General features: G+C 36.3%; 1 protein-coding gene across 1 annotated transcript in view; it reads right to left on the reverse strand.

The window, feature by feature from the left end:
• The window catches only part of LOC149417457 (neurobeachin-like protein 1), a 238,637-nt gene that overhangs the window by 93,954 nt on the left and 123,433 nt on the right, over positions 1-21,250 (reverse strand). The gene's annotated exons all lie outside the window — the stretch shown is intronic.

Genomic DNA, 21,250 nt, shown 5'->3' on the forward strand with positions numbered 1-21,250 from the left:
AGGTACTTAAATACCGACATACTAATTATAAACCTTATATTTGATGTAACTTTTTTTAATTACAAATAGGGAATTATACAAGTTGTCCAAAGAAATATAACTACGTGAATAAGATTTCTTTTTTCAATTTTTTTACAGGCAGGTAATTTCACTGAAAAAGTTGGATAAAATAAAGTACAAATAAACACGCAGATTTCACATATGAAAAAATAATCTTTACTGAACCCTTAAAATGGCCACCATCTTCAACCTGAAACGGAACGTAAAACAAATTTACAGACAGTCGAGTTAAAACAGGACGTCGCACTTTGGACGGAATGGAAAAAAAACGCGAATTAAGTGGTTTTTGCATACGTTAATTTTTTTAATATTTATATTTTTTTTAGTGTAGTACAATAGTTTCTGCATTTTATGTGTTAATTTAAATATGTCAATAGGGCTTGATGGAAGTTTGGCAACGCTGCAAAGTGTGTTGTAAGTTGGATGTTCGGCATCGCGTTTTTCAGTTCATTCCTACGCGTGAGCAGAGACGGCTGTGTAATAAGTGACTTTTGGATATATTTACAAAATTTTCTTATGGCTGACATTCCTCAAGGTATTCTTAATTTAATTTACAAAACTATATATCAATATATCATGTGTGTGAGATTTGAACTAACATCTAATTTTACACTATTTTTGAATTTTTTTGCTGTTAAAATGCATATTTCAATTAGCATTTAGAACAAAACATCGTTTTTTCCCATTTATGAATATATAAGTATTGTAGACTGAAGTCTCACTTTTAACTAACTAACTAACTAACTAACCATCACGCCGTTTCCCCGCAGGGGTAGGCAGAGAGGACGGACCGCCAAACAACTCGGTCTTGGCACACACTCCTTGCCTCATTCACATTCATACATCGTCTCATACATACTCTTCTATTATTCTGACTCTTGACATGGCCCGACTCGAGTATCTGATTCACTTGATCGTGCCATGTCTTCCTCGGGCGTCCCCGACTTCTGCTACCATTCACATTTGCATCATATATCCTCCTTACACTCCTATCTTCGCTCATTCGCTCTACATGCCCAAACCATCTAAGCATACCTTTCTTAATCTTACTCATTACGCTTACATCAGCCTTGCACTCTTTGCGGATCTCCACATTCCTCACACGATCAAACATGGTTTTACCACACATACGCCTCAGGGATCTCATTTCAACAGCATTTAATCTACTTTCATCCTTTCTTTGCCAGTTCCATGCCTCACTTCCATACATCAAGGTAGGTACCAGCACTCCGTTGTGGACTGCTAACTTCGCTTCTTTGGACAATTTTTTGTTAGCGCCTACGGCGTTTAGTCCTCCATTAACGGAATTGCCTGCATTTACCCTTCTTTCGATATCTCTGTCAGCCTTCCCATCTCTCGTAAACATACTTCCTAAATACACAAACTCATCCACCTGCTCCAAGTATTCCCCATTCACAATTATATTGCACACTGTTTTCGTACTCTCTCTTTCAAACACCATTACTTTAGACTTACTTACATTCATCATTAACTCATTCTTCATGCATACTTCGTTCATCCTAGACACGAGAGACTGTAGATCATCTATACTATTAGCAATCAGCACCGCATCATCAGCATACAACAGGCAACATACTTTCAAATTATTCAAATTCGCGCCCAATCCCACCTCTTTCAATTCTTGCATACAATTATCCATGTATAGATTGAATAACCACGGTGACATTACGCAGCCTTGTTTAACACCTTTTGTGATATCAAACCACCCCGTAAAACCACCGTTTACCCTAACACATGCAACGCTTCCCTCATACAGAGACGCAATTGCCTGAGTCAGATTCGTATTCACTCCATACTTGGACAACACCTTCCATAGCATTTTCCTGTCGACTCGGTCGTATGCTTTTTGTAAATCTACAAAGGCGCAGAAAAGTTTCTGGTTTTTTGCCAGAAACTTCTCAGTGAGCATACGCAATGAGAAGATCTGGTCCATGCACCCCCTTCCACTCATAAAAGCACCTTGCACATCCCATATTTTATCCTTTGTTTCCTTTCTTACTCTTTCAATCAAAATTCTACCATACAGCTTGCCAACTGAACTAAGCAGGCTAATAGCCCTATGATTCCCACATTCCATACGTGACCCTTTACCTTTGTATAATGGCATGATCACAGCCCTTCTCCAATCTAAAGGCGTGTAACCTTCCTTTAAACATTGGTTAAAAAGATTGTACAACCATGTGAGAATTACACGGCTACCTCCTTTAAAATATTCAGCAGCAATATTGTCAAACCCAACAGCCTTACCATTCTTCATACATTTAATCGAGCTTTCTATCTCATCCATGCTAATTTCGGTAACATTCACTCCATCGTCATTCATATCTGATTCGCCGCTGGAATCACTGTCACTCACTTCGCTTTCGAAGACTTCCTCGAAATAATTCATCCATCTCTCTTTTATTTTTTCCTCATTCGTCAACATTTTTCCATCTTTTGATTTTATCACTTTCATGCTTCCGTTTTCTGGGCCACTCCGGGACCTTTTGACTTCTTTCCAAAACAACTTAATGTTTTCTTGGAAATGGTTTGTCATTTTCATTCCTTCTTCCTCTTCCAGGCGTTTCTTTCGTTCTTTCACTCCAACTCTTACTTTTTTCTTACATTCCTTATATACTTCTTTCGCTCGATACTTCTCTTCGCTGGAAGCACTGCCAGCCGCAATCAGACACAACCATGCTTTCTTCTTTTCTGAGACCAGTGCTTTAATCTCATCATCCCACCACGCATCACCTTTCTTCCTACCTTGCGTACTTATTCCACAAACCTCCCTAGCAGATTCACAAAGACACACTTTTATGTGGTTCCATGTTTCGTCTATGCTTAGACCATCCATTTCCTTCGCATTCAATCTTATCTCTGCACAATTCACATACTTACTTCTCACATTATCGTTTTGCAGTTTTTCTATTTTGACTCTTGTCGGAGTTGGTACCGTTTTCACTTTAGAGCGCCAACCGCGAAAGAGGTTTACTCTTGACACTACAAGAAAGTGGTCAGTTTCGACCTCAGCCCCTCTGAAAACTCTTGTGTCCTCGGTAACAGCTCTCAACCTAGAGTCAATTACTACAAAATCAATAATTGACCTCTCATTTCCTCTTTCCCACGTATATTGGTGGATACCTTTATGATCGAAGAAAGTATTCGACACAAACAGGTTCCACTCTAAACATACTTCAAGCATTCTGTTCCCGTTGTCATTCGTTCTTTTATCCCCAAACATACCTAAGACCGAATCAAATCCGTCACGTCTAATTCCCACCCACCCATTCAAATCGCCTGCCATTATAATCCTTTCGTTCATATTTTTTAGTCTCATTACAACATTCACACCAGTCCAAAAATCACCTTTCACTTCATCGCTTTCAGAATTAACAGGGGCGTAGCAAATAACAAGAAACACCCTTGTCAAACCGATTTTAAATCTGATCCACATTATTCTCGGACTTACACATTCATACTGCAACATACATTCAATCATTCTGGGAGACAATAGCGCTGCAACACCTTGACAAGCCCTCTCCGTATCTGGTCTCCCAGACCAAATGACGAGCCTATCATTATGCTGCATTGTACCGCTACCTTTTTTCATACTCTCTGTTATACAAAGTACGTCCAAACATTTGCTCACCATAGTATCACACAGTTCGTTCATCTTTCTTTCCATTCCTCCTCTAATGTTCCATGTACCAATTCGACATTGATCACGTTCCGTCCTCCTCTTTGCGCCACCGAAGGGTTGGCGATGTGATGGATAGCGAACCTCATCGACATCTTTGTCGGCCATTCCCTTCCAAGTACTACTTAAACATCTTACTTACACAACTTATCATATCGTTACACACATAAAACAAATAATACATATTTATACGCTTAATATAACATTTAACTTAACAAATAAACTACCACTAAAAATAGTTATTTTATCACTATATAATTGTTTTAAAACACTCCATGTAGACAGCAAACCAAAGAGCGCGGGTTCAGTCCGATTTCATCCTTCATTTCCGATGTCATTATTCCACGCGCGGGCACGAGCGGTGGGGAGCGGAGGTTGCGGCAGGGGTTGCATGAGTCGCCAAATGACTCTTTTCTTGTGCGGGTTCAGGGTAGATTCCGAGAAACGATGATTCTGTGGCCTAAGCAATGTCATATGGCCCACACACATGGCCCACATTCTATAACGGCACTGTATAAGCACTGTATGCGTCGGACAGCGGGGTTTGCAGTATTGGTGCGGGTGGACGAGGGGCAAGGGGCAAGGGCCGAAGGGATGATCACATCTGGTGAATGTTCAAAGCACTGATCTCGTATTATAGGCACAGGAATTCACACATCTTAGGATTAACAATATTATTTGTCACCTTTTCTTAAAGTCGTTATACGTCCACACTGGTCACAGTAAAATTAGTTTTTAGTACACTTAAGCAACTTAAATACAGTAAGGAACATTTATTGACACTTTTAAGGGCGGAATATATGAAATTTCCCTTATAATTGTCGAAGAAAGACGAGACCGACCAAAACGCGTCAGGCTGCTCCGAGAGCCCGACCAGATAATCTGTCTCACTTTTAATGTCATATATAAATTGTGATCATCTTTTGTCCTTCCTTGAACAATTTTGTTATTTTCAGGAAGGCCTATATGCATTCTCCGGAGAGAATTATTCGAGGCATTAAAAAAACTGGGTATATGAAATGCCACTTCTGCGAAATCAAAATAGTTTTTAATTAATTACGTAACACAAAAATACCACATAGCGGCAGGTTCTAACATTTTGAGCCCTACATTTTACAAAAACATTAAGAATTTTTCACTACAATTAATGACGAAATGGAGAAAAAGCCATTTATAATAATAAATTAATATTTTTACTTAAAAATAGTTATAATTCATTAATAAGATTTAAAAAAATATTGCACTAATATTTAGCCATCAAACAATTAATTCGTGTTTTTTCTTCATTCCGTCCACTGTGCGTCGCGTCGTTACGTTCAGTCAATTACTACTTTGAAAAGAAAATATTTAAGTAAGTTATGTGGGTACGTGAGAGAAATATGGAAATCTTAAAAACGTCAAGTTTCACGTCTAGGAGACAACGCAGTGGAATAATGCGGGGATTACATGAGGACAATACAATACTCCGGATTCATTGTCCTAGTGTGAACAGTAGTTTGGAGGACAAGACTTTGAACCAAGATATTGTCCCAGAGATACAAGGGCCAGCTATTTCCGCAGGACAGAACCTAACTTCCACCACCGCGCCCGGACAATATCCAGTCGCTCCATGGGAACGTATCTTAGCTCTTGACTCTGTGGATCTCGTAAATGAAACACTACAACACATCATGCTATAAAAGACCTAATATTTATCGCCAAGTCGCTCGTAACGCGTCGTAAGACGTGTATCCATTTTAGCAGCGTTTCACATTTGAACTACGATAGAATTATTGTATTGTCCCATTGTCTACGGTCGACCAGGGACATGACTATATTGTATTATCTTCCGCATTGTATTATCTTCCGCATTGTCTTCGTGTGTGATCCCGGCATTATCATTGCAAGAAATGAGCTTAAGGTGATGCAATACGTCGTGTAATATTTTAAATTGAGCCGCTATCAATAAAAACCCTTACGTATATGGTGTTACATTAGGGCTTGATAACGTAACTTATAGTTATAAGTTTGTTACATTAGCATTCAAGCCAAGTAATATACTATAGGTGAGTACACAAGCTGAGCTTGTACTCCAATCTTCAGGGTGTGGATTAATATATAGTCAATTTCCCAAATGAAACAAGTCTCTTGATATGAGTGTTTATTGTACAGGTAAAACAGGTTATCAACAGGTCTACGAAAGGTACAAAGCTCTTTAAGGCCTATCCTTAATATTGGCGATCTACTGAATCTAGGCTCTGACGGACAAGGTATAATACTAGCTCACGTGGATTACGGCGGATGCGGTGAGACGGTCGGCAGGTGCCAGGGCAGGTGCCACGGATGGATGCAGAAGGGCGGCCCCAAGGCGCACCACGCTAGACGACAAAGGGGGGCGCCAAGGCGGCGGCTGGAGGCGCAGAGACGATGGAGCAGGGCGGGGGCACTGGTTGGAGGGCCAAAGGGCTCCACACAACAGGCTAGGGCGGCAGACGCCCAGGACTGAGGCAGGGGTCTACAAGTTCACTGGTCTCAGCCTGGCGTGGACGGTAGATAGGGCGGCCGACATCAACTGAGGTAGGCGGCTCGCTGCAAGGGCGGATGCGGCGAGGAAGAGCTGGAGCACGGGTCGGTTCGCCAAGGGGTTCTTCACGACCCGGCTTTGGTGAGCAGCGGTGTCTGGGCCGTGGACAGCAGGTGGCCCGGACGGAGGAGACATGACCCAATTATATAATGTTACGTGCTGGTGGCCATCGGCAGATGGAGACAGGACACAGCTCTACAACAAGTCGGCTGTGGTTCTGGGGGTCCCTTTGAAGCTGAGAACTTGTACTCGAGCAGCGGCCCGCGAGATGAAACAACTCCGCCGATCCATATTTACGGCGTCACTTATTTGGCGGTAATGTTAACTTTGAACTCTACATCGTGTGGAGCTCAGCGAGGTCGGCGGTAAACTGACGCGTTGTTTGCTAGCTGCAAGTACTTGACCTGCGTTGGTCGCTCGCGGGGGGAAGCTTGTCCCTTCCACCTCTCTTTTAGGTGCCTGGCCGATGCCCATATAAGGATACGTTTTTGTCAACTATCCATTTGATTGGTTCTAGGTACTTGTAAGCCTACGTGACCAATATCAGGCGGTGATGTCGCGAGCTCCTGCGTATGTATTGGTGTTCACCCGATTGTAGACACGCCGAGATGCGTATATATTAGTGTGTTTACACGCTTTGGGTGCATGTTTGATTTCCAGCCACGCGTGATTGACATACATAACTATACAGTAAGCTCTTGCTAGCTTTGTGCAAACATAACACTGGCGATAAGGTTTAAATTCCCGCTTAACACTTTCCGCCTGTTTTGATTTATGCAAGAAAAAAACATGGCCAAAAAGTGCCTTTTATTTTATTTTGTGGATGTTCAGGTATTATTTCAAAGGCCAAAATGTACTCTACTCGCAGTATTTAATTCAAGCATCTGAAACATTTCTAGGCGACCAAATTTTCAAACCAAAAACACATGATTTTGCATTACTATGTATGACATCGCCTTAACGAAGTAAATAATGTACCCTATAAAGGTTTTACTGTAAAACTTAACAAATTGTTTATTTGAAAATATAATTTGGTTTATATTGGAACATTCGTCCAACTCCATTTGACATTTCCTTGTCCATACCTTATATTTACACCCATGTTGGTGGTGGCCTATAAGTGAATTCGATTTAAATTGATGACCTAAGTTTGATGCTGAAACTAATTGCATAAGTTATTTATTTTGTTTCCCGTTTTAAAATTTCAGTTGCATTGAATTTATGCAAAGTACAATACCATAATCTGATTATTTTCAATTTGTGTTTACTGTACCGGTGCAGGATACATAAGAAAACATACCGGAAAAGGAACAGATGATGGCAGATAAAATGTAAATAGTGACAAAGAACGGTAGTCAGACGAGAACCTTCAGTAATAGACTAATTACGGTAAAGAATGGAAACAACGAACCGTAACAGAGACACGGTGGAGAGAGGAAGAGATGTGGGAATCTAACGAGGAAGTCAAAGGTTGGTAGTTATATTATTGTTAACTTATCACTTTTAAATACGTCTTTTTTTATTATTTATTATTATTAAGTTTAATTTGTAGAACTCCATTTTTTTATTTTTTATATATTCAATAATATTGTTATTGGGTTTATAAAAACAGTTTATTTTTAAACAAGTTCTGCTGTGTAATTATTATTACGCGTGACAGCTGTTTCGCCCTCTGAAGGCATTATCAAACATTAAAAACAGTTTGATAATGCCTTCAGAGGGCGAAACAGCTGTCACGCATAATAATAATTACACAGCAGAACTTGTTAAAATAAACTGTTTTTATAAACCCAATAACAATATTATTGAATATATAAAAAAAATTTAAAAAAATAAATAAAAAAATAAAAAAAAATAATAAAAAAAAAATAAAATTAAATACGTCTTTTTTTTCGTGAATGAATGAATGGATGCAAATCTTGGAAGCGCAAATTAACCCACTTCCCGACTTCTGATCGAACTGAAACTCGGCAGATAGGCTCGTTGTCGTTGACAATGCATTCAATCAACGTTTGAAGTCAAATCATGTACGCACACGAGGACATAAACGCATGTCTCTAAAATAGGATGGCATTTCAGCTAATATTATATAAAAAAATAATTATGGAAATATACGAAATAAATGGCGGTCCTACCCGATCGGCATTTGGCGAGGTTGGTATAGATGTCGACTCTAGTTCCTGGGTAGGAAGATTCAAAACTCAGTCAAATAAAACGTTGCACAGTGGTAGATAATATCAGTATCGCTCGGGTGAAAGACCACCATTCAGAATTGAAACGTTGTTTGAAATGGCTTTAGCCGTGTTTGATGACTAGATCTTTCCCTTCCCACTATCTTCAGCCCCACAAAATACCCCAATTGGGGATGCCATAGTTTCACTGGCTCCAGACGATTGGTAACAGTTGGGACTCTGTGAGGTATTCCCACATTTTAAAAAAAGCTAAATTAGTCAGAATTTTTTCATTTCTGAAACTTTCCATTCGTGAATTGAGCCAATAACGACGCCTTGGAACCCGACTCAATTGTCCACTCGGCTAGATACTAATCTGTTGACATAGTCAAGAAGTGTAGTTAATTCATCAAGTCATTAGAAAAACAAAGAATGCCTGTTCGCCTAACGTTTAATTTATTTTTATGGCAGGCAAAATCCCTATAATCCAGTACAATCTGTCAAAATCACTAAAATCCAGTACAATCTGTCAAAATCACTATAATCCAGTACAATGTGTCAAAATCACAATAATCCAGTACAATCTGTCAAAATGAAAACAGTAAGTGAAACATGTGGATCTTCTGATTTCAGATTAGCAGTATTTTATTTTATTCACTATTACCTGATTCAACGATAAAATAAACACTACCGAACTATGTCGCCAGAAAATGGAAAACTTGTAAGGTAAAAGTAAATTAAAGACGAAAGGGAAATCGGGAAAGGAAGCCAAGAAAACAATAATTCAGGTAAATAAAAAGAATTACAGGGATTTACTATGAGAAAACTATAATTTTATACCTTCTTATTAACATTATCGTTGATTTGGAGGATTTTGGCAAATTTTATATTTTTTGTCGCACTTATTTGCACTCTATCATACCTAATTTTTTAAACTCTTATATTTTATGTAACCTATATTTTGCTAAATCTGACATTTTTATATGTAATCTATATGTATTTTTTTTATATAAAATGTATAACTAAAAAAATAAAGATGTACATTATTATATGTAAAAGCCCTATGGGCGTTTAAATGAAATAAAAATAAAATTAAATTAAAATTAAAACAATTTAAAATGTCAGACCACAGGACACCGTATGAGCTATATTCCAGAGAGGAACATCAATGACATTTTTTGATATTCGATGGAAGCTTAATCAAGCTATCGACTAAACAAACTACATAATTGCGGTAAATTAAAAATAAATTAATAAAAAAATATTTTAATCACTTCCTGGGTAACTTTTTTGTTTTTTTATAGAAAGACAAATATTCCCGGGTTACGAATAACCTGACAATATTCGAAAATCTTCTACTAACACAGCCAGCGGAAAATTTTGCTTGTGTTGTGACAGAAGACTTCGCCAACCGAGGAATTGAACTCACGACGTCTGGGTGTATCCAAACGCAATGCCAACTCAGCCACTGACCATTCATCGGCCAAAGGTCTTAGCGGTAATATCCAAATTTGTGTAGCTTTCGCTATAGTGGTTATATGGTTTGAACATCACACGGTGTCTGAAAGGCTGACACAAACAAATCATTCAATAAATATTGATAAATTCTATTTCATTCAAATGAAAGTTTAAAATTTACACGTTCAAATTACAATAATTGTAGATTTCACACTAATTCATTAAAATAAACGATAATATCTAAATTAATAACTCGATTACGCCCATCACTAAATTCATAAAAACATTTCAAAAGTGGATTTTTAATGCCGGACAATGAATAGTGCTTTTAAATTATTATTATCTCGCAATACAATTAATTATTAATTTGTTATGATGATGTTTCGTTTTCGATCAATGTTTTCTATTTCTGATAATTATATTATTTTCGTTGGAATAGGAAAATATAGATATTTGTACATCGCGTTTCAGCCACAACTAGGTTCGTAAACCACCAAAGGTAAAAAGGAAAATTAATACACACATCTCATTGCTTTACACAAAATAAAGGCACTCTCCGCTAAAACTTTACTATTAAAAAAGAGAAAAAACATGTTTTTTACTTATAAAAAAATCTAAATTCATAAAAGCAACATATTTTATAATGGCGAAATGCGAAAATAATTAAATTTTAATGAACACGTGTTCCGACGCCGCGATAGCACATCCATTTTTACTGAAAGTATGCAATCTCGTTTTTACCCGTTATTCAAATAATTTATTAATAAATTAGCAATATTGTGTATCAGTGTGTTCTCCGTGTAACAATAAAATGAATATACAAATTTGGTGTTCGTTTTTTTAAATGCTAATATGCTAAATAAATAATAAAAAAGTATCCCAACTATAAATGTTATCAATTCTGATTTCCGAACACAATCAATGACTTCGTTTGTACTAACAAATGATTAATTAATTCACTATATATTCACAGTCAACACGCATCAAAGTATAAAAATTAACACTAACTTTCTACGCCGCAAAATAAATATTTAACATGGTTATTCCTAAGCACGATAAAAAGTTTTGTACATAGAGTGGAATAGATTTAACTGGGTGATCCCTTGTAATTAAAATAAGACATTTTAAAATATAAAGTACTACAATAACTTTGTAAAAACCATTTTTCTGGTGTGATGTAATAATAGTGGGGTTCACAATATTATTGTTTTATTTTAAAGTATAATGTCACATCACAAATTATAATGTGCTTCATATGAAAATACTTTTTTTTTCAATAATAATAACTAGAAGGTTTAACGAGAATAAATAATAAAAATAATGACTAACTAGAAGATTTGTTGTTTTGGTTTCAATTGGTACCTACAATATGGAATATGATGACTACTCAGCATTGGGAAATATGCAATCTATTTATTTATGTAACGAATAATTTTGATTTATACAAAAATCTACAGTTTTATTTCGATATTGATGGAATTTTGCACACTTGATCTTCAAAACAAGTGAAGGTCACTGTATACATGAGATTTCTAAAAACTCGACGTAAAGCCCGGGCACGGCCGGGACTAGTACTAGACATAAAAAAGGAGAAAACTACAATACAACGGTACGACAAATACAAGATCCCCTAACTGATAATCCATGAGAAGAATAACGGAAGACGCAGTAGAAAAAGACACTAAATCTCATGCCTTCGAAACGTAGTACGCTACTGGTACGAGTGCAGTTCCGCTGAGTTATTACGGGCTGTAGACCGCAGTTTGAAGATCGTCCTGGTGATAGCCAACCTCTGATAGAAGAGAGCACCAGAATAATGTGAATTCTAATTGTGAATTGTGATTTTATTTACAGGTTGGGCTAATCTAGTATATCTATGTCAATAATGACACTTTCCCCACGCATTGTAAAGTGACCTCAGGTGTAAATAAAACATGATGAAAATATGTACTTTTTTGCAAAACGTAATAGCGAAGTTCTCACGCATCCGGATATAGGTATTGCATTTATAAAAACTTAAAGTTCCGATGTTAAGGAAAATAAAATAAAAACACCATTGGGATTACTTAGTGACGAGAATTGTGAAAGTAACATTAATAATATTTAACATTAAAATTAACATAAAAATTAATTAACATTAAATACTTGGGTCGTACGTTTGATGCACATCTAAAATGGAACTCTCATTGCCTTCTAACCACAATAAACTTAATCCATATTTATTTCTTTAAAATTATTAAAAATATACTAAATTTATATAAAAATATTTGAAAAATGTATCTTATGTTTTATGTCAATTGGACGTAGTTCTGCAAACTGGATCCAACGCACATGAGCATTGTTTTGTGATAATTCAGTTCGTCGTTGATTTTCAAAGTTGGATTTAAAAATCATGTGTAATTCTGTTACTCAGTACAGGATTATGTGTTATTTCGACATGTAATATGTAGGATTAACTAAGATGGAAGAATAAACACCCACTGGTACACAAGGTGACCGGATAAACCATCAAAATGATAATTCATCACATCTTTAAAAAGTTATATAAAGTCATGGAAAGAGATGAAACAAAAACTTTATTAACTGGGTTAAGTATGTTAGGTTAGGTTAGGTTTAATTTTTTTTTCATTGTTTCTAATGACTTTATATCACTTTTTAAAGGTGTGTTGAATTGTCAATGTGTTGATTTATCATGGAACCGGTACACAAACATACCACAAGATTTAAAAAAGGAAAGGGCCTAAAACTCCGCGAATATTAAATAAATATGGAAGCCGTACTCTTGAATACCTAATACCCGTAATTTTCAATAAAATCAATAAAAAATAAAATTTGGGAAAAATGGGAGACTATGCCCTAAAATGATAAAGCTGTGGTTAATTAACGAATATTTCATGTATCTTTGAATTTCTTAATGTATCTGCCAACATATCTTGTTATTAGGCAGGTATATTGAGATATTTTATAAATTTTATAGATGTAATTTAAATCATCTAATATTACTATTTAATCTATTCTAATGTTTCCTTAAAACAATAAATGTATTTATCTACAAATATTTTCTTATACATCATATTAAGAATGTTTAATTGGTAGAACCTACAGACAAGCTGCCATATGACCACCCTAAATTTGTACAAATGTTTTATTTACTAAATAAAAAAATTAAAAAAGAGATAATAATTAAAATTGGCGTGGATCTTTTAACTAAATGCTATTTTGTGGGTTGGATCTTTTAACAGATAGGTACAGATATACATGATAAAAGATTTATGACGGAAAGAATTACGTTTTATGAATTTTTTAATTAGAAATATCAGAAAGAAAGATTTAAATGTTATAAAATGCAACAAAAGTTGCCAAATGAGTATCAAGTTCATGGCAACATTCTACTCTTCATCATCGATATCAAAATCTAAAATGCCCGAAAATCCAACAGCATCATCTTCGATAGTTTTTTTTCTAATGAATTTTATATATAAATCCTGTGCGTCTATTGGAATCAGAGGTGGTATAGATTTTAAGTCTTTCAACTTTGGCTCCGGCATTTGTTTGTCATTCGGTCAAAGAGGCATTAGCATTTCCAATGTTCGCATGGCAGGACAACGACCGCTTTTATTTTTTTGTGTCCACTTCAACAAAGGCTTCTTCGAACGAATATCTCATCAAAATGGAGAAAGGTATATATTTCTTCAAGAGATTTTTTTTACAATAAAATATATAAATTTGTTTTAGACCACTTTAATTTTAATTGTACTATACTGGTTTCGGAAGCACCCTTCCTTCGTCAGGAGAATATTAAAACTAACCTATGATACAAAATATTGACAGATATTAATATATCGTTTAGTCTAGATTAGTTTAGATATTAATATAGCGGTTTTAATATATCGTTTAGTCCCATTCTAGATATATTTCCAGTAAACCGCTCTGTTATTGCTGGAATTCCCCCAATTATACTGGTCAACACATTTTTTGTCCCTTTAACGAAAGTAGCCAAATCTGACAGGAAATTTCACGCTGATTTCAGATATGTGATTAGTTTTTTTTCTATCACGTCAGGTTTTTATGGGTTTTAAGTTTTACTAAAATGTGTATTAATTCATATTTATTCGTGAGTTATCATTGATTTTTTTTATAATATGGCAACACTAGGCTCGAATATCATTTGAATATCACAAACATGAAAGAGAACTATGACAACATGAAGCTGCTGTTAACAAAAATTAAATATGTAAAATACGAATGGAAAATATGTGGTGATCTAAAAGTAATAGGGCTCCTACTAGGACTGCAAGCGGGATACACAAAGTATTGTTGTTTTCTGACAGGAAAGACCCAGGACTGGCCTACTAGAAAGCACCTTAAACCTGGCACGAAGAATGTTCAACATGCTCCCTTAATAAAATCTAAAGATATATTACTTTCACCCTTACACATTAAATTGGGTGTGATGAATTTTTTTAAAGGCTTGTCTAAGGATGGAAATGGCATGATTTACTTAAAGCAAAAGTTTCCTAAGATCAGCGACGCAAAAATTAAAGAAGGAATATTCGTGGGACCACAAATGAGGGAGATCTTGACTGATCCGAATTTTATAACACTGTTGAGAACAGTCGAGCTAGCCGCTTGGTCAGCCTTCAAGAATGTTGTCGAGAACTTTCTTGGAAGTCATAAAAGTGAAGACTATATCAGCATTGTGTCTGAAATGCTCATGGCCTATAAAATATGGGATGTAACATGTCACTAAAAATACACTTCCTTCACTCTCATTTAATTTTTTTCCCCGAAATAAGGGAGATGTCAGTGACGAGCACGGCGAACGATTTCACCAGGACATTGCGGCTATGGAAAAGCGATACCAAGGAATGTGGAGTCCATCTATGCTAGCAGACTATTGCTAGACCCTGCAGAGAGACTCTCAAGATACTCACAAGCGCAAATTAAGAGCAAAAAAAATTAAATAGAATTAGTTTTGAAATTTTGTTAAGTAAGTACCCGTCATACTATGGAAGAATTATGCAAAAAACATTGTTAAATAATAAAAAACCTGACCTATAAATTTTTTTTTTTGTTTCATTTCGTGTTTATGGATACTAAATACATATAAAAAAATTGGCTATTGTGACGAATCAAATTTCGTCACAAATAAATTTGAACTTTAAACTAAGTATGTCCCGCAGTGTGCGCCCAAAGACAAAGAAAGTGTTGACAGACGGGGGTTGTAAAGAAAGAAGTGAGAAGTGCGGGGTAGGGCGACAGGTCCTACGAGCTCAAGAAAGAAAGGCAGTCAAGATCGAGGCGGGGGAGAGAGAGGAGACCGAGACAGGAGTGGTGGTGAAGTGCGCGCTCCCCGCCCAGCGGTGTGATGCTGGGCGGCGGATGAAGAAGTTACAGTCGAGTTAGAGAAAGTGATTTTCAAGAATTATCCTCCGCCCGGCGACGTAATGTTGGGCGGGAGGCGAAGAAAGTGCGGTGATCAGACGCGGCCGGGAGGGCCTGAGCTGCAGAACTGCAGAAGCTGCCACCTAGGACTTCGGCCTTACTAAGGCCATCGAACAAAATGAACTCAGTGACAACAGTGTAGCTACAATGAACAATGACAATGCGAATAGTGAAGAAGTAATCCGAGCCATATGACAACTAGTTAAGTTATAGATGTAAGTAGATCTAAGTATAATTTAAATTTAGTATTAACCCTTGAAAAACCCTATTAAAATCAAGACTTATAATTATTAGATGTTCTTAATTAAATTCACCTCCCTAGTCCCCACCCAAGCGACACGAATTGGTGAGAAGGCAGAACATACGAATTGGTAAGTATAAGAACAGCAATATATTTAAGTATTATTCAGAGCTAGCTGCGGACAATGTGTTAACATCCATTGTCACAATGGCGCCCAATGTGAAGCGGTTTTAGATATTTTACTATATCTATCACTAATGTTATTGACATTCTTAAAACCCATCCCTGAACAAAGGTAAATATTTGCATGTTCTAATTTATATTGAATTTTGTGTTATTTTTCTCGCTCTTGTCATGTTGTGTCTCGAGTTACCGTTGCTTGGGTGTTTCGTTTTTTTGTATAGTGTAAATAAATGTACTGTGACGAAGTCAGATGCGTAATATGCGTCTCATATCAAGTGCTATTTTTGTCGGAGGGCAGTTAAATCATTTTAAAATTCGGCGTTTTGACACATTTGGGACTGTGTTAAAATTAACCATTTATCGGAGTAATATTTTCAACACAAGTAAGGCGGGTGATGTCAAGTGGCTATTTTTTATTTGTTAAAATGTATTAAGGATAGTAATTTTAAGGTACCCATTGGAGTTTATTTTTTGTTGCGTTTTAGGCAGGGGTGTTTGACCCCGAGTAAGGATTAGGTATATATTTGTCCCGTTGACAAAGGTCATCAAATCAAGATTGTGGTGAGCTGAGTCAGCAAATCTAGAATTGCTGTGTATGAACGGCATAAGAATAACAATGTATTTTCTATATGTCATTCGGAGAAATTCATTTTCATACCACAATTTCGATCAATTTTATGTGTTCGGTAAAAATCCGATAATTAAAAATTGATGGCGGAAGGCGACCGATAGAGAGGGGAGAGAAAGGGTTAGGCGCATTCACTTAACGCGATTTGAGAAAAACAAATATCTTCGTTCGGCGAAGCCGTACATTATCTTGTATCTAAAGTCTCGCAATGTTTCGGATAGTAGTCTGCGCAGATGAGAAAATAAAAAGGCGCGCGCGAATGTGATGAGTTAGTTACGAATTGGAGCATTTACCACCGACACGATTTGTGAGGTACAAATACTAACGTTTGATGAACTTAGTATGAGAGTACCTAAATGTCTCCATATCTAAAAAGTAATCTGCGTGCGTGATAAAAGACCGGTGTTGGTAGAGGTGCGTCCACAAGTTAAAAAATGTGAAATGCGAACGGAAACGTAAAGGAGCACTGAACGTTCCACGATTTGAGTGGTACAAATATGCATGTTTGACGAAATTACTATGAGAGTACCTAAATGTCTCCATATCTGAATAGTCTGCATGCGTGATAAAAGACCGGTATTGGTAGAAGTGCGTCCACGAGCGAAAATGAGAAAACGAAAGCGAGCACTGAATGTTCCATGATTTGAGTGGAACAAATACGCGCGTTCGTTGAAATTAGTATGTGTGTACCTAATCGTCTCCATATCTGAAAAGAATTCTGCGCGCGTGATAAAAGACCGTAAATTATGTAAAAGTGCGAAAAATTTAAATAAAATGGGATGATGCATTGAAGCATTGGCCAGCAGGGATGATACAATGTGACATGTTGAGGTTGCATCTTAAAAGCGGTTGAATGAGAGACAGAGTATCCGGTTTTGGTGGTTTCTCCGCGTAATAGAAACTACCTGGCGCTCAATATCCATTGTGTATCACGTCGGGAGATACACTACAACTCTGTTACCATATATTGTTTAGTTTTTTATCATTCATTTCATTTCAGATGTACTATGTATGTACACCAGATTTCTTGTTTTTGTTATCGAAGATGTAGGCGTTAATAATAGATTAAGGTAAATGAGGAGTGAATAAAGATTAGTAACGGCCTCTTCTGCAAAGTACAACTAAGGTTTAGGTTTAAGTGATCAACGTGTATTGATAAGGAGTTATGCGTATGTAAGTATGGAATTCTATTATACTTCAGACATGCCAGCAGAACTGAGGGGAGATTAAAATGAAGTGGTAGGTATGAATTCCCAACTCCTTCCCTATCCTGATTCTTTGAAAATTTTATGTTGTCATTAATAATATTGTCATTAATAATGTTGTCATTTCATGTTGTCATTTAAAATCTTGTCATTAGTTTTTGGTCACATGCTTGGGAAGAAATTTGTAAACAAAAATTGAAAGGTTTATATCCTCAAGTGTCTGGAGAGGATTAGATCGCTTGGTTAAAATAAAAAGTGTTTATGTTAGTCGAGGTGTTAGTATTCATCGTTGATTTTAATGTGTTTTATTGTCACTTTTATTGTTTTCATGTTATTTTATATTGATAGGCTAAATGTTTTGACTTGAGTTTTGTTGTGGGTTTGAAAGAGCGTGTAGCGAAAAGGATTGTCGTTGAAAATGAGATATGATGAAAAAGAAAAAAAATGATGAGGATAAGTAATGATAAGAAATGTTAAATTTAGAATATTGCATTGTTTATAATTCAAGATTTACCATGTTTAGAGTTAAGAAGGTTGTCATATGGGAAAAGGGAAATAGAAAATTATGTTTGTAGGAAACCATAATTTTCTTTTATAACGAAGGGGGTGTTGTGACGAATCAAATTTCGTCACAAATAAATTTGAACTTTAAACTAAGTTTGTCCCGCAGTGTGCGCCCAAAGACAAAGAAAGTGTTGACAGACGGGGGTTGTAAAGAAAGAAGTGAGAAGTGCGGGGTAGGGCGACAGGTCCTACGAGCTCAAGAAAGAAAGGCAGTCAAGATCGAGGCGGGGGAGAGAGAGGAGACCGAGACAGGAGTGGTGGTGAAGTACGCGCTCCCCGCCCAGCGGTGTGATGCTGGGCGGCGGATGAAGAAGTTACAGTCGAGTTAGAGAAAGTGATTTTCAAGAATTATCCTCCGCCCGGCGACGTAATGTTGGGCGGGAGGCGAAGAAAGTGCGGTGATCAGACGCGGCCGGGAGGGCCTGAGCTGCAGAACTGCAGAAGCTGCCACCTAGGACTTCGGCCTTACTAAGGCCATCGAACAAAATGAACTCAGTGACAACAGTGTAGCTACAATGAACAATGACAATGCGAATAGTGAAGAAGTAATCCGAGCCATATGACAACTAGTTAAGTTATAGATGTAAGTAGATCTAAGTATAATTTAAATTTAGTATTAACCCTTGAAAAACCCTATTAAAATCAAGACTTATAATTATTAGATGTTCTTAATTAAATTCACCTCCCTAGTCCCCACCCAAGCGACACGAATTGGTGAGAAGGCAGAACATACGAATTGGTAAGTATAAGAACAGCAATATATTTAAGTATTATTCTGAGCTAGATGCCGGAGGAGATGTTAACGTGACATTGTCACACTATGCTTAAGGGACTGCACTTAAAAAAATAAATGTCGACCAGTGTTACCCGTCCCCCTTTGTTAACCTCCCACTCAAACACCGAAATTATATTTTTTGTGTATATATCTGTCAATATTTTGTATCATAGGTTAGTATTCTTCTGACAAAGGAAGGGTGCTTCCGAAACCGGTAGAGTACAATTAAAATTTAAGTGGTCTAAAACAAATTTATATATTTTATTGTAAATTATGACGAGCCACAAACTAAATGCTTATTACAAATATGTAGATTTTTTTTAGTTATCAACCATGAAACTTTTATCCACACGTCGTTATTTTTCTATGCACAATATTCTTTCACGACGCGGCAGAGGAGAAAAATAGCGAAGTGTCCATTTTATTGACAGTTAAGAGATTTTTGAGTTAGCATGTCTGCATTACGTGCATATGGTCTTCTGGAGTGTATATTTTAGTATGTATCTTCAGTACCTTTTTTAATCTTTTTATTTGAAAAAAATAAAAAAAAAACATCAAAAAGTCACCGGTGCCAAAATTTTATTTGCACTCCAAATAATGTCAGCAATCACTGGTTAATCAAGTAAGTGAAATACATACCTTTTAGAGCCTGTATCATAATATTGCACAAAGCATAAATCAATATTATTAATTAATTTACAACTCTCAATTATTTCATTTTCAACACCCCAACGTCTTTGTTTTTCGGTACGGGCAATTTTATTGTAGAGTTTTTCCGCGCACAGTTAAGAGTGAAACTTTGAGAAAAATAATGCAATAACAATTAATACTGAGAATTTGTGCTTTTAATCAGTTTGAGAGCAAAAATAAGGATTTTAAAACGGTTAGGTAAGGTAAATTCAAAATTTAACAAATACATAAATGACCGCAATCAACCAGGCGAAGACAGCAGGAATCAACAAATGCCCGCAGCCTGCCTTCCAATTGACTTACAAATCACCTGCCTTCGGGTAAGTTGACATAGCTCAGTCGTGTTCAACTCATCTCCGCGATGCCAATGAACTCACCAGCTAACGAGAATAAAATCGAATGAACTCGTATATTTATTTATACGGTAAGAAATCTAGTTACATTCGGTGCTAGTTGAGTATACAGTTAGAACATAAGCATGCTTATTATACTAGAAGATGTGTGTAGAGACTTTCACCCAAAGCGACAAACAAATAATTCTGATCGTGATGGACCGCTCATCGGACTGTCGGATGTCTGACGTGACCATGGGGCGTTTACCTCAGTTTAGTGGAATAGCAGTGGAGTAGCATAGGAATAGCAGTGGAATACCGTAGGAATTAAAAACGGAGGGAATAACAGTTTCCAACTATGTATGAACACAACAATGGTTATTTAATATTGCAATAAATCAGAGCTAATGGTCTTAGGACGGGTTATTTCAGAGAATTTGAACAATTCTTCAAATTTCAATGTTAAAATTCAAGTTTTGTTAAAGTTCTATTCATGTTCTGTCATGGGCTAGTTGTTTCGCATTACTTGGATAGAAACAGAACTTGAATATTAACTTTGAAATTGGATGAATTCTTCAAATTCTGTGAAACAATCCAACAATTATATTATATTTTTATATATCATTTTATCAATGTGTGGTGATAAAATGATAAATAAAACTATTATTTTTTTAATGATAAACTAATGTTTGGAAGACAAGGTTTTTTATGCATATCACAAAGGATAACAAATTATTATAGGCAATAATTTGTCGCCTGAAATATCCATACAAATTGAAAATATCTCCCGAGTAAAAATAAATGCCGCCGACGGGAATTGAACCCGCACCTTCTGATGTCCGATCAGGAGCTCTGGACCACTGAGCTACGTCGGCTTATTCCCAACATGCCAAATAATTCAATATGTAGGTACTAGTACTTCAATCAACAATTACTGCTTATTATATTTTTTCACCTGTAAACATCCAATTTTATTTTTGTAGGGAAGGCTTTGTTAGTGCTAAATTTCCCACTAGATGGCGTCGAGACATATTATATCTACATTTGTTGGTGAAATATTTTGACTTTCTTTTTTTAATGATAAACTAATGTTTATAAGACAAGTTTTTTATGCGTAGCACAAAGGATGTTTCAGGCGAATTAGTATTGCTTATAATAATTTGATAAATAAAACTTTTTTGTTATAATATGTTGTGTATAAAGCTTCGGGCTTTTAGACACAGATGGCAGTGCTC

The sequence above is a fragment of the Hesperophylax consimilis genome, chromosome 15 (genome assembly GCF_061612785.1).
Source record: "Hesperophylax consimilis isolate HC1 chromosome 15, BYU_Hcon_1.0, whole genome shotgun sequence".
In the NCBI taxonomy this organism is placed as follows: Eukaryota; Metazoa; Arthropoda; class Insecta; order Trichoptera; family Limnephilidae; genus Hesperophylax; species Hesperophylax consimilis.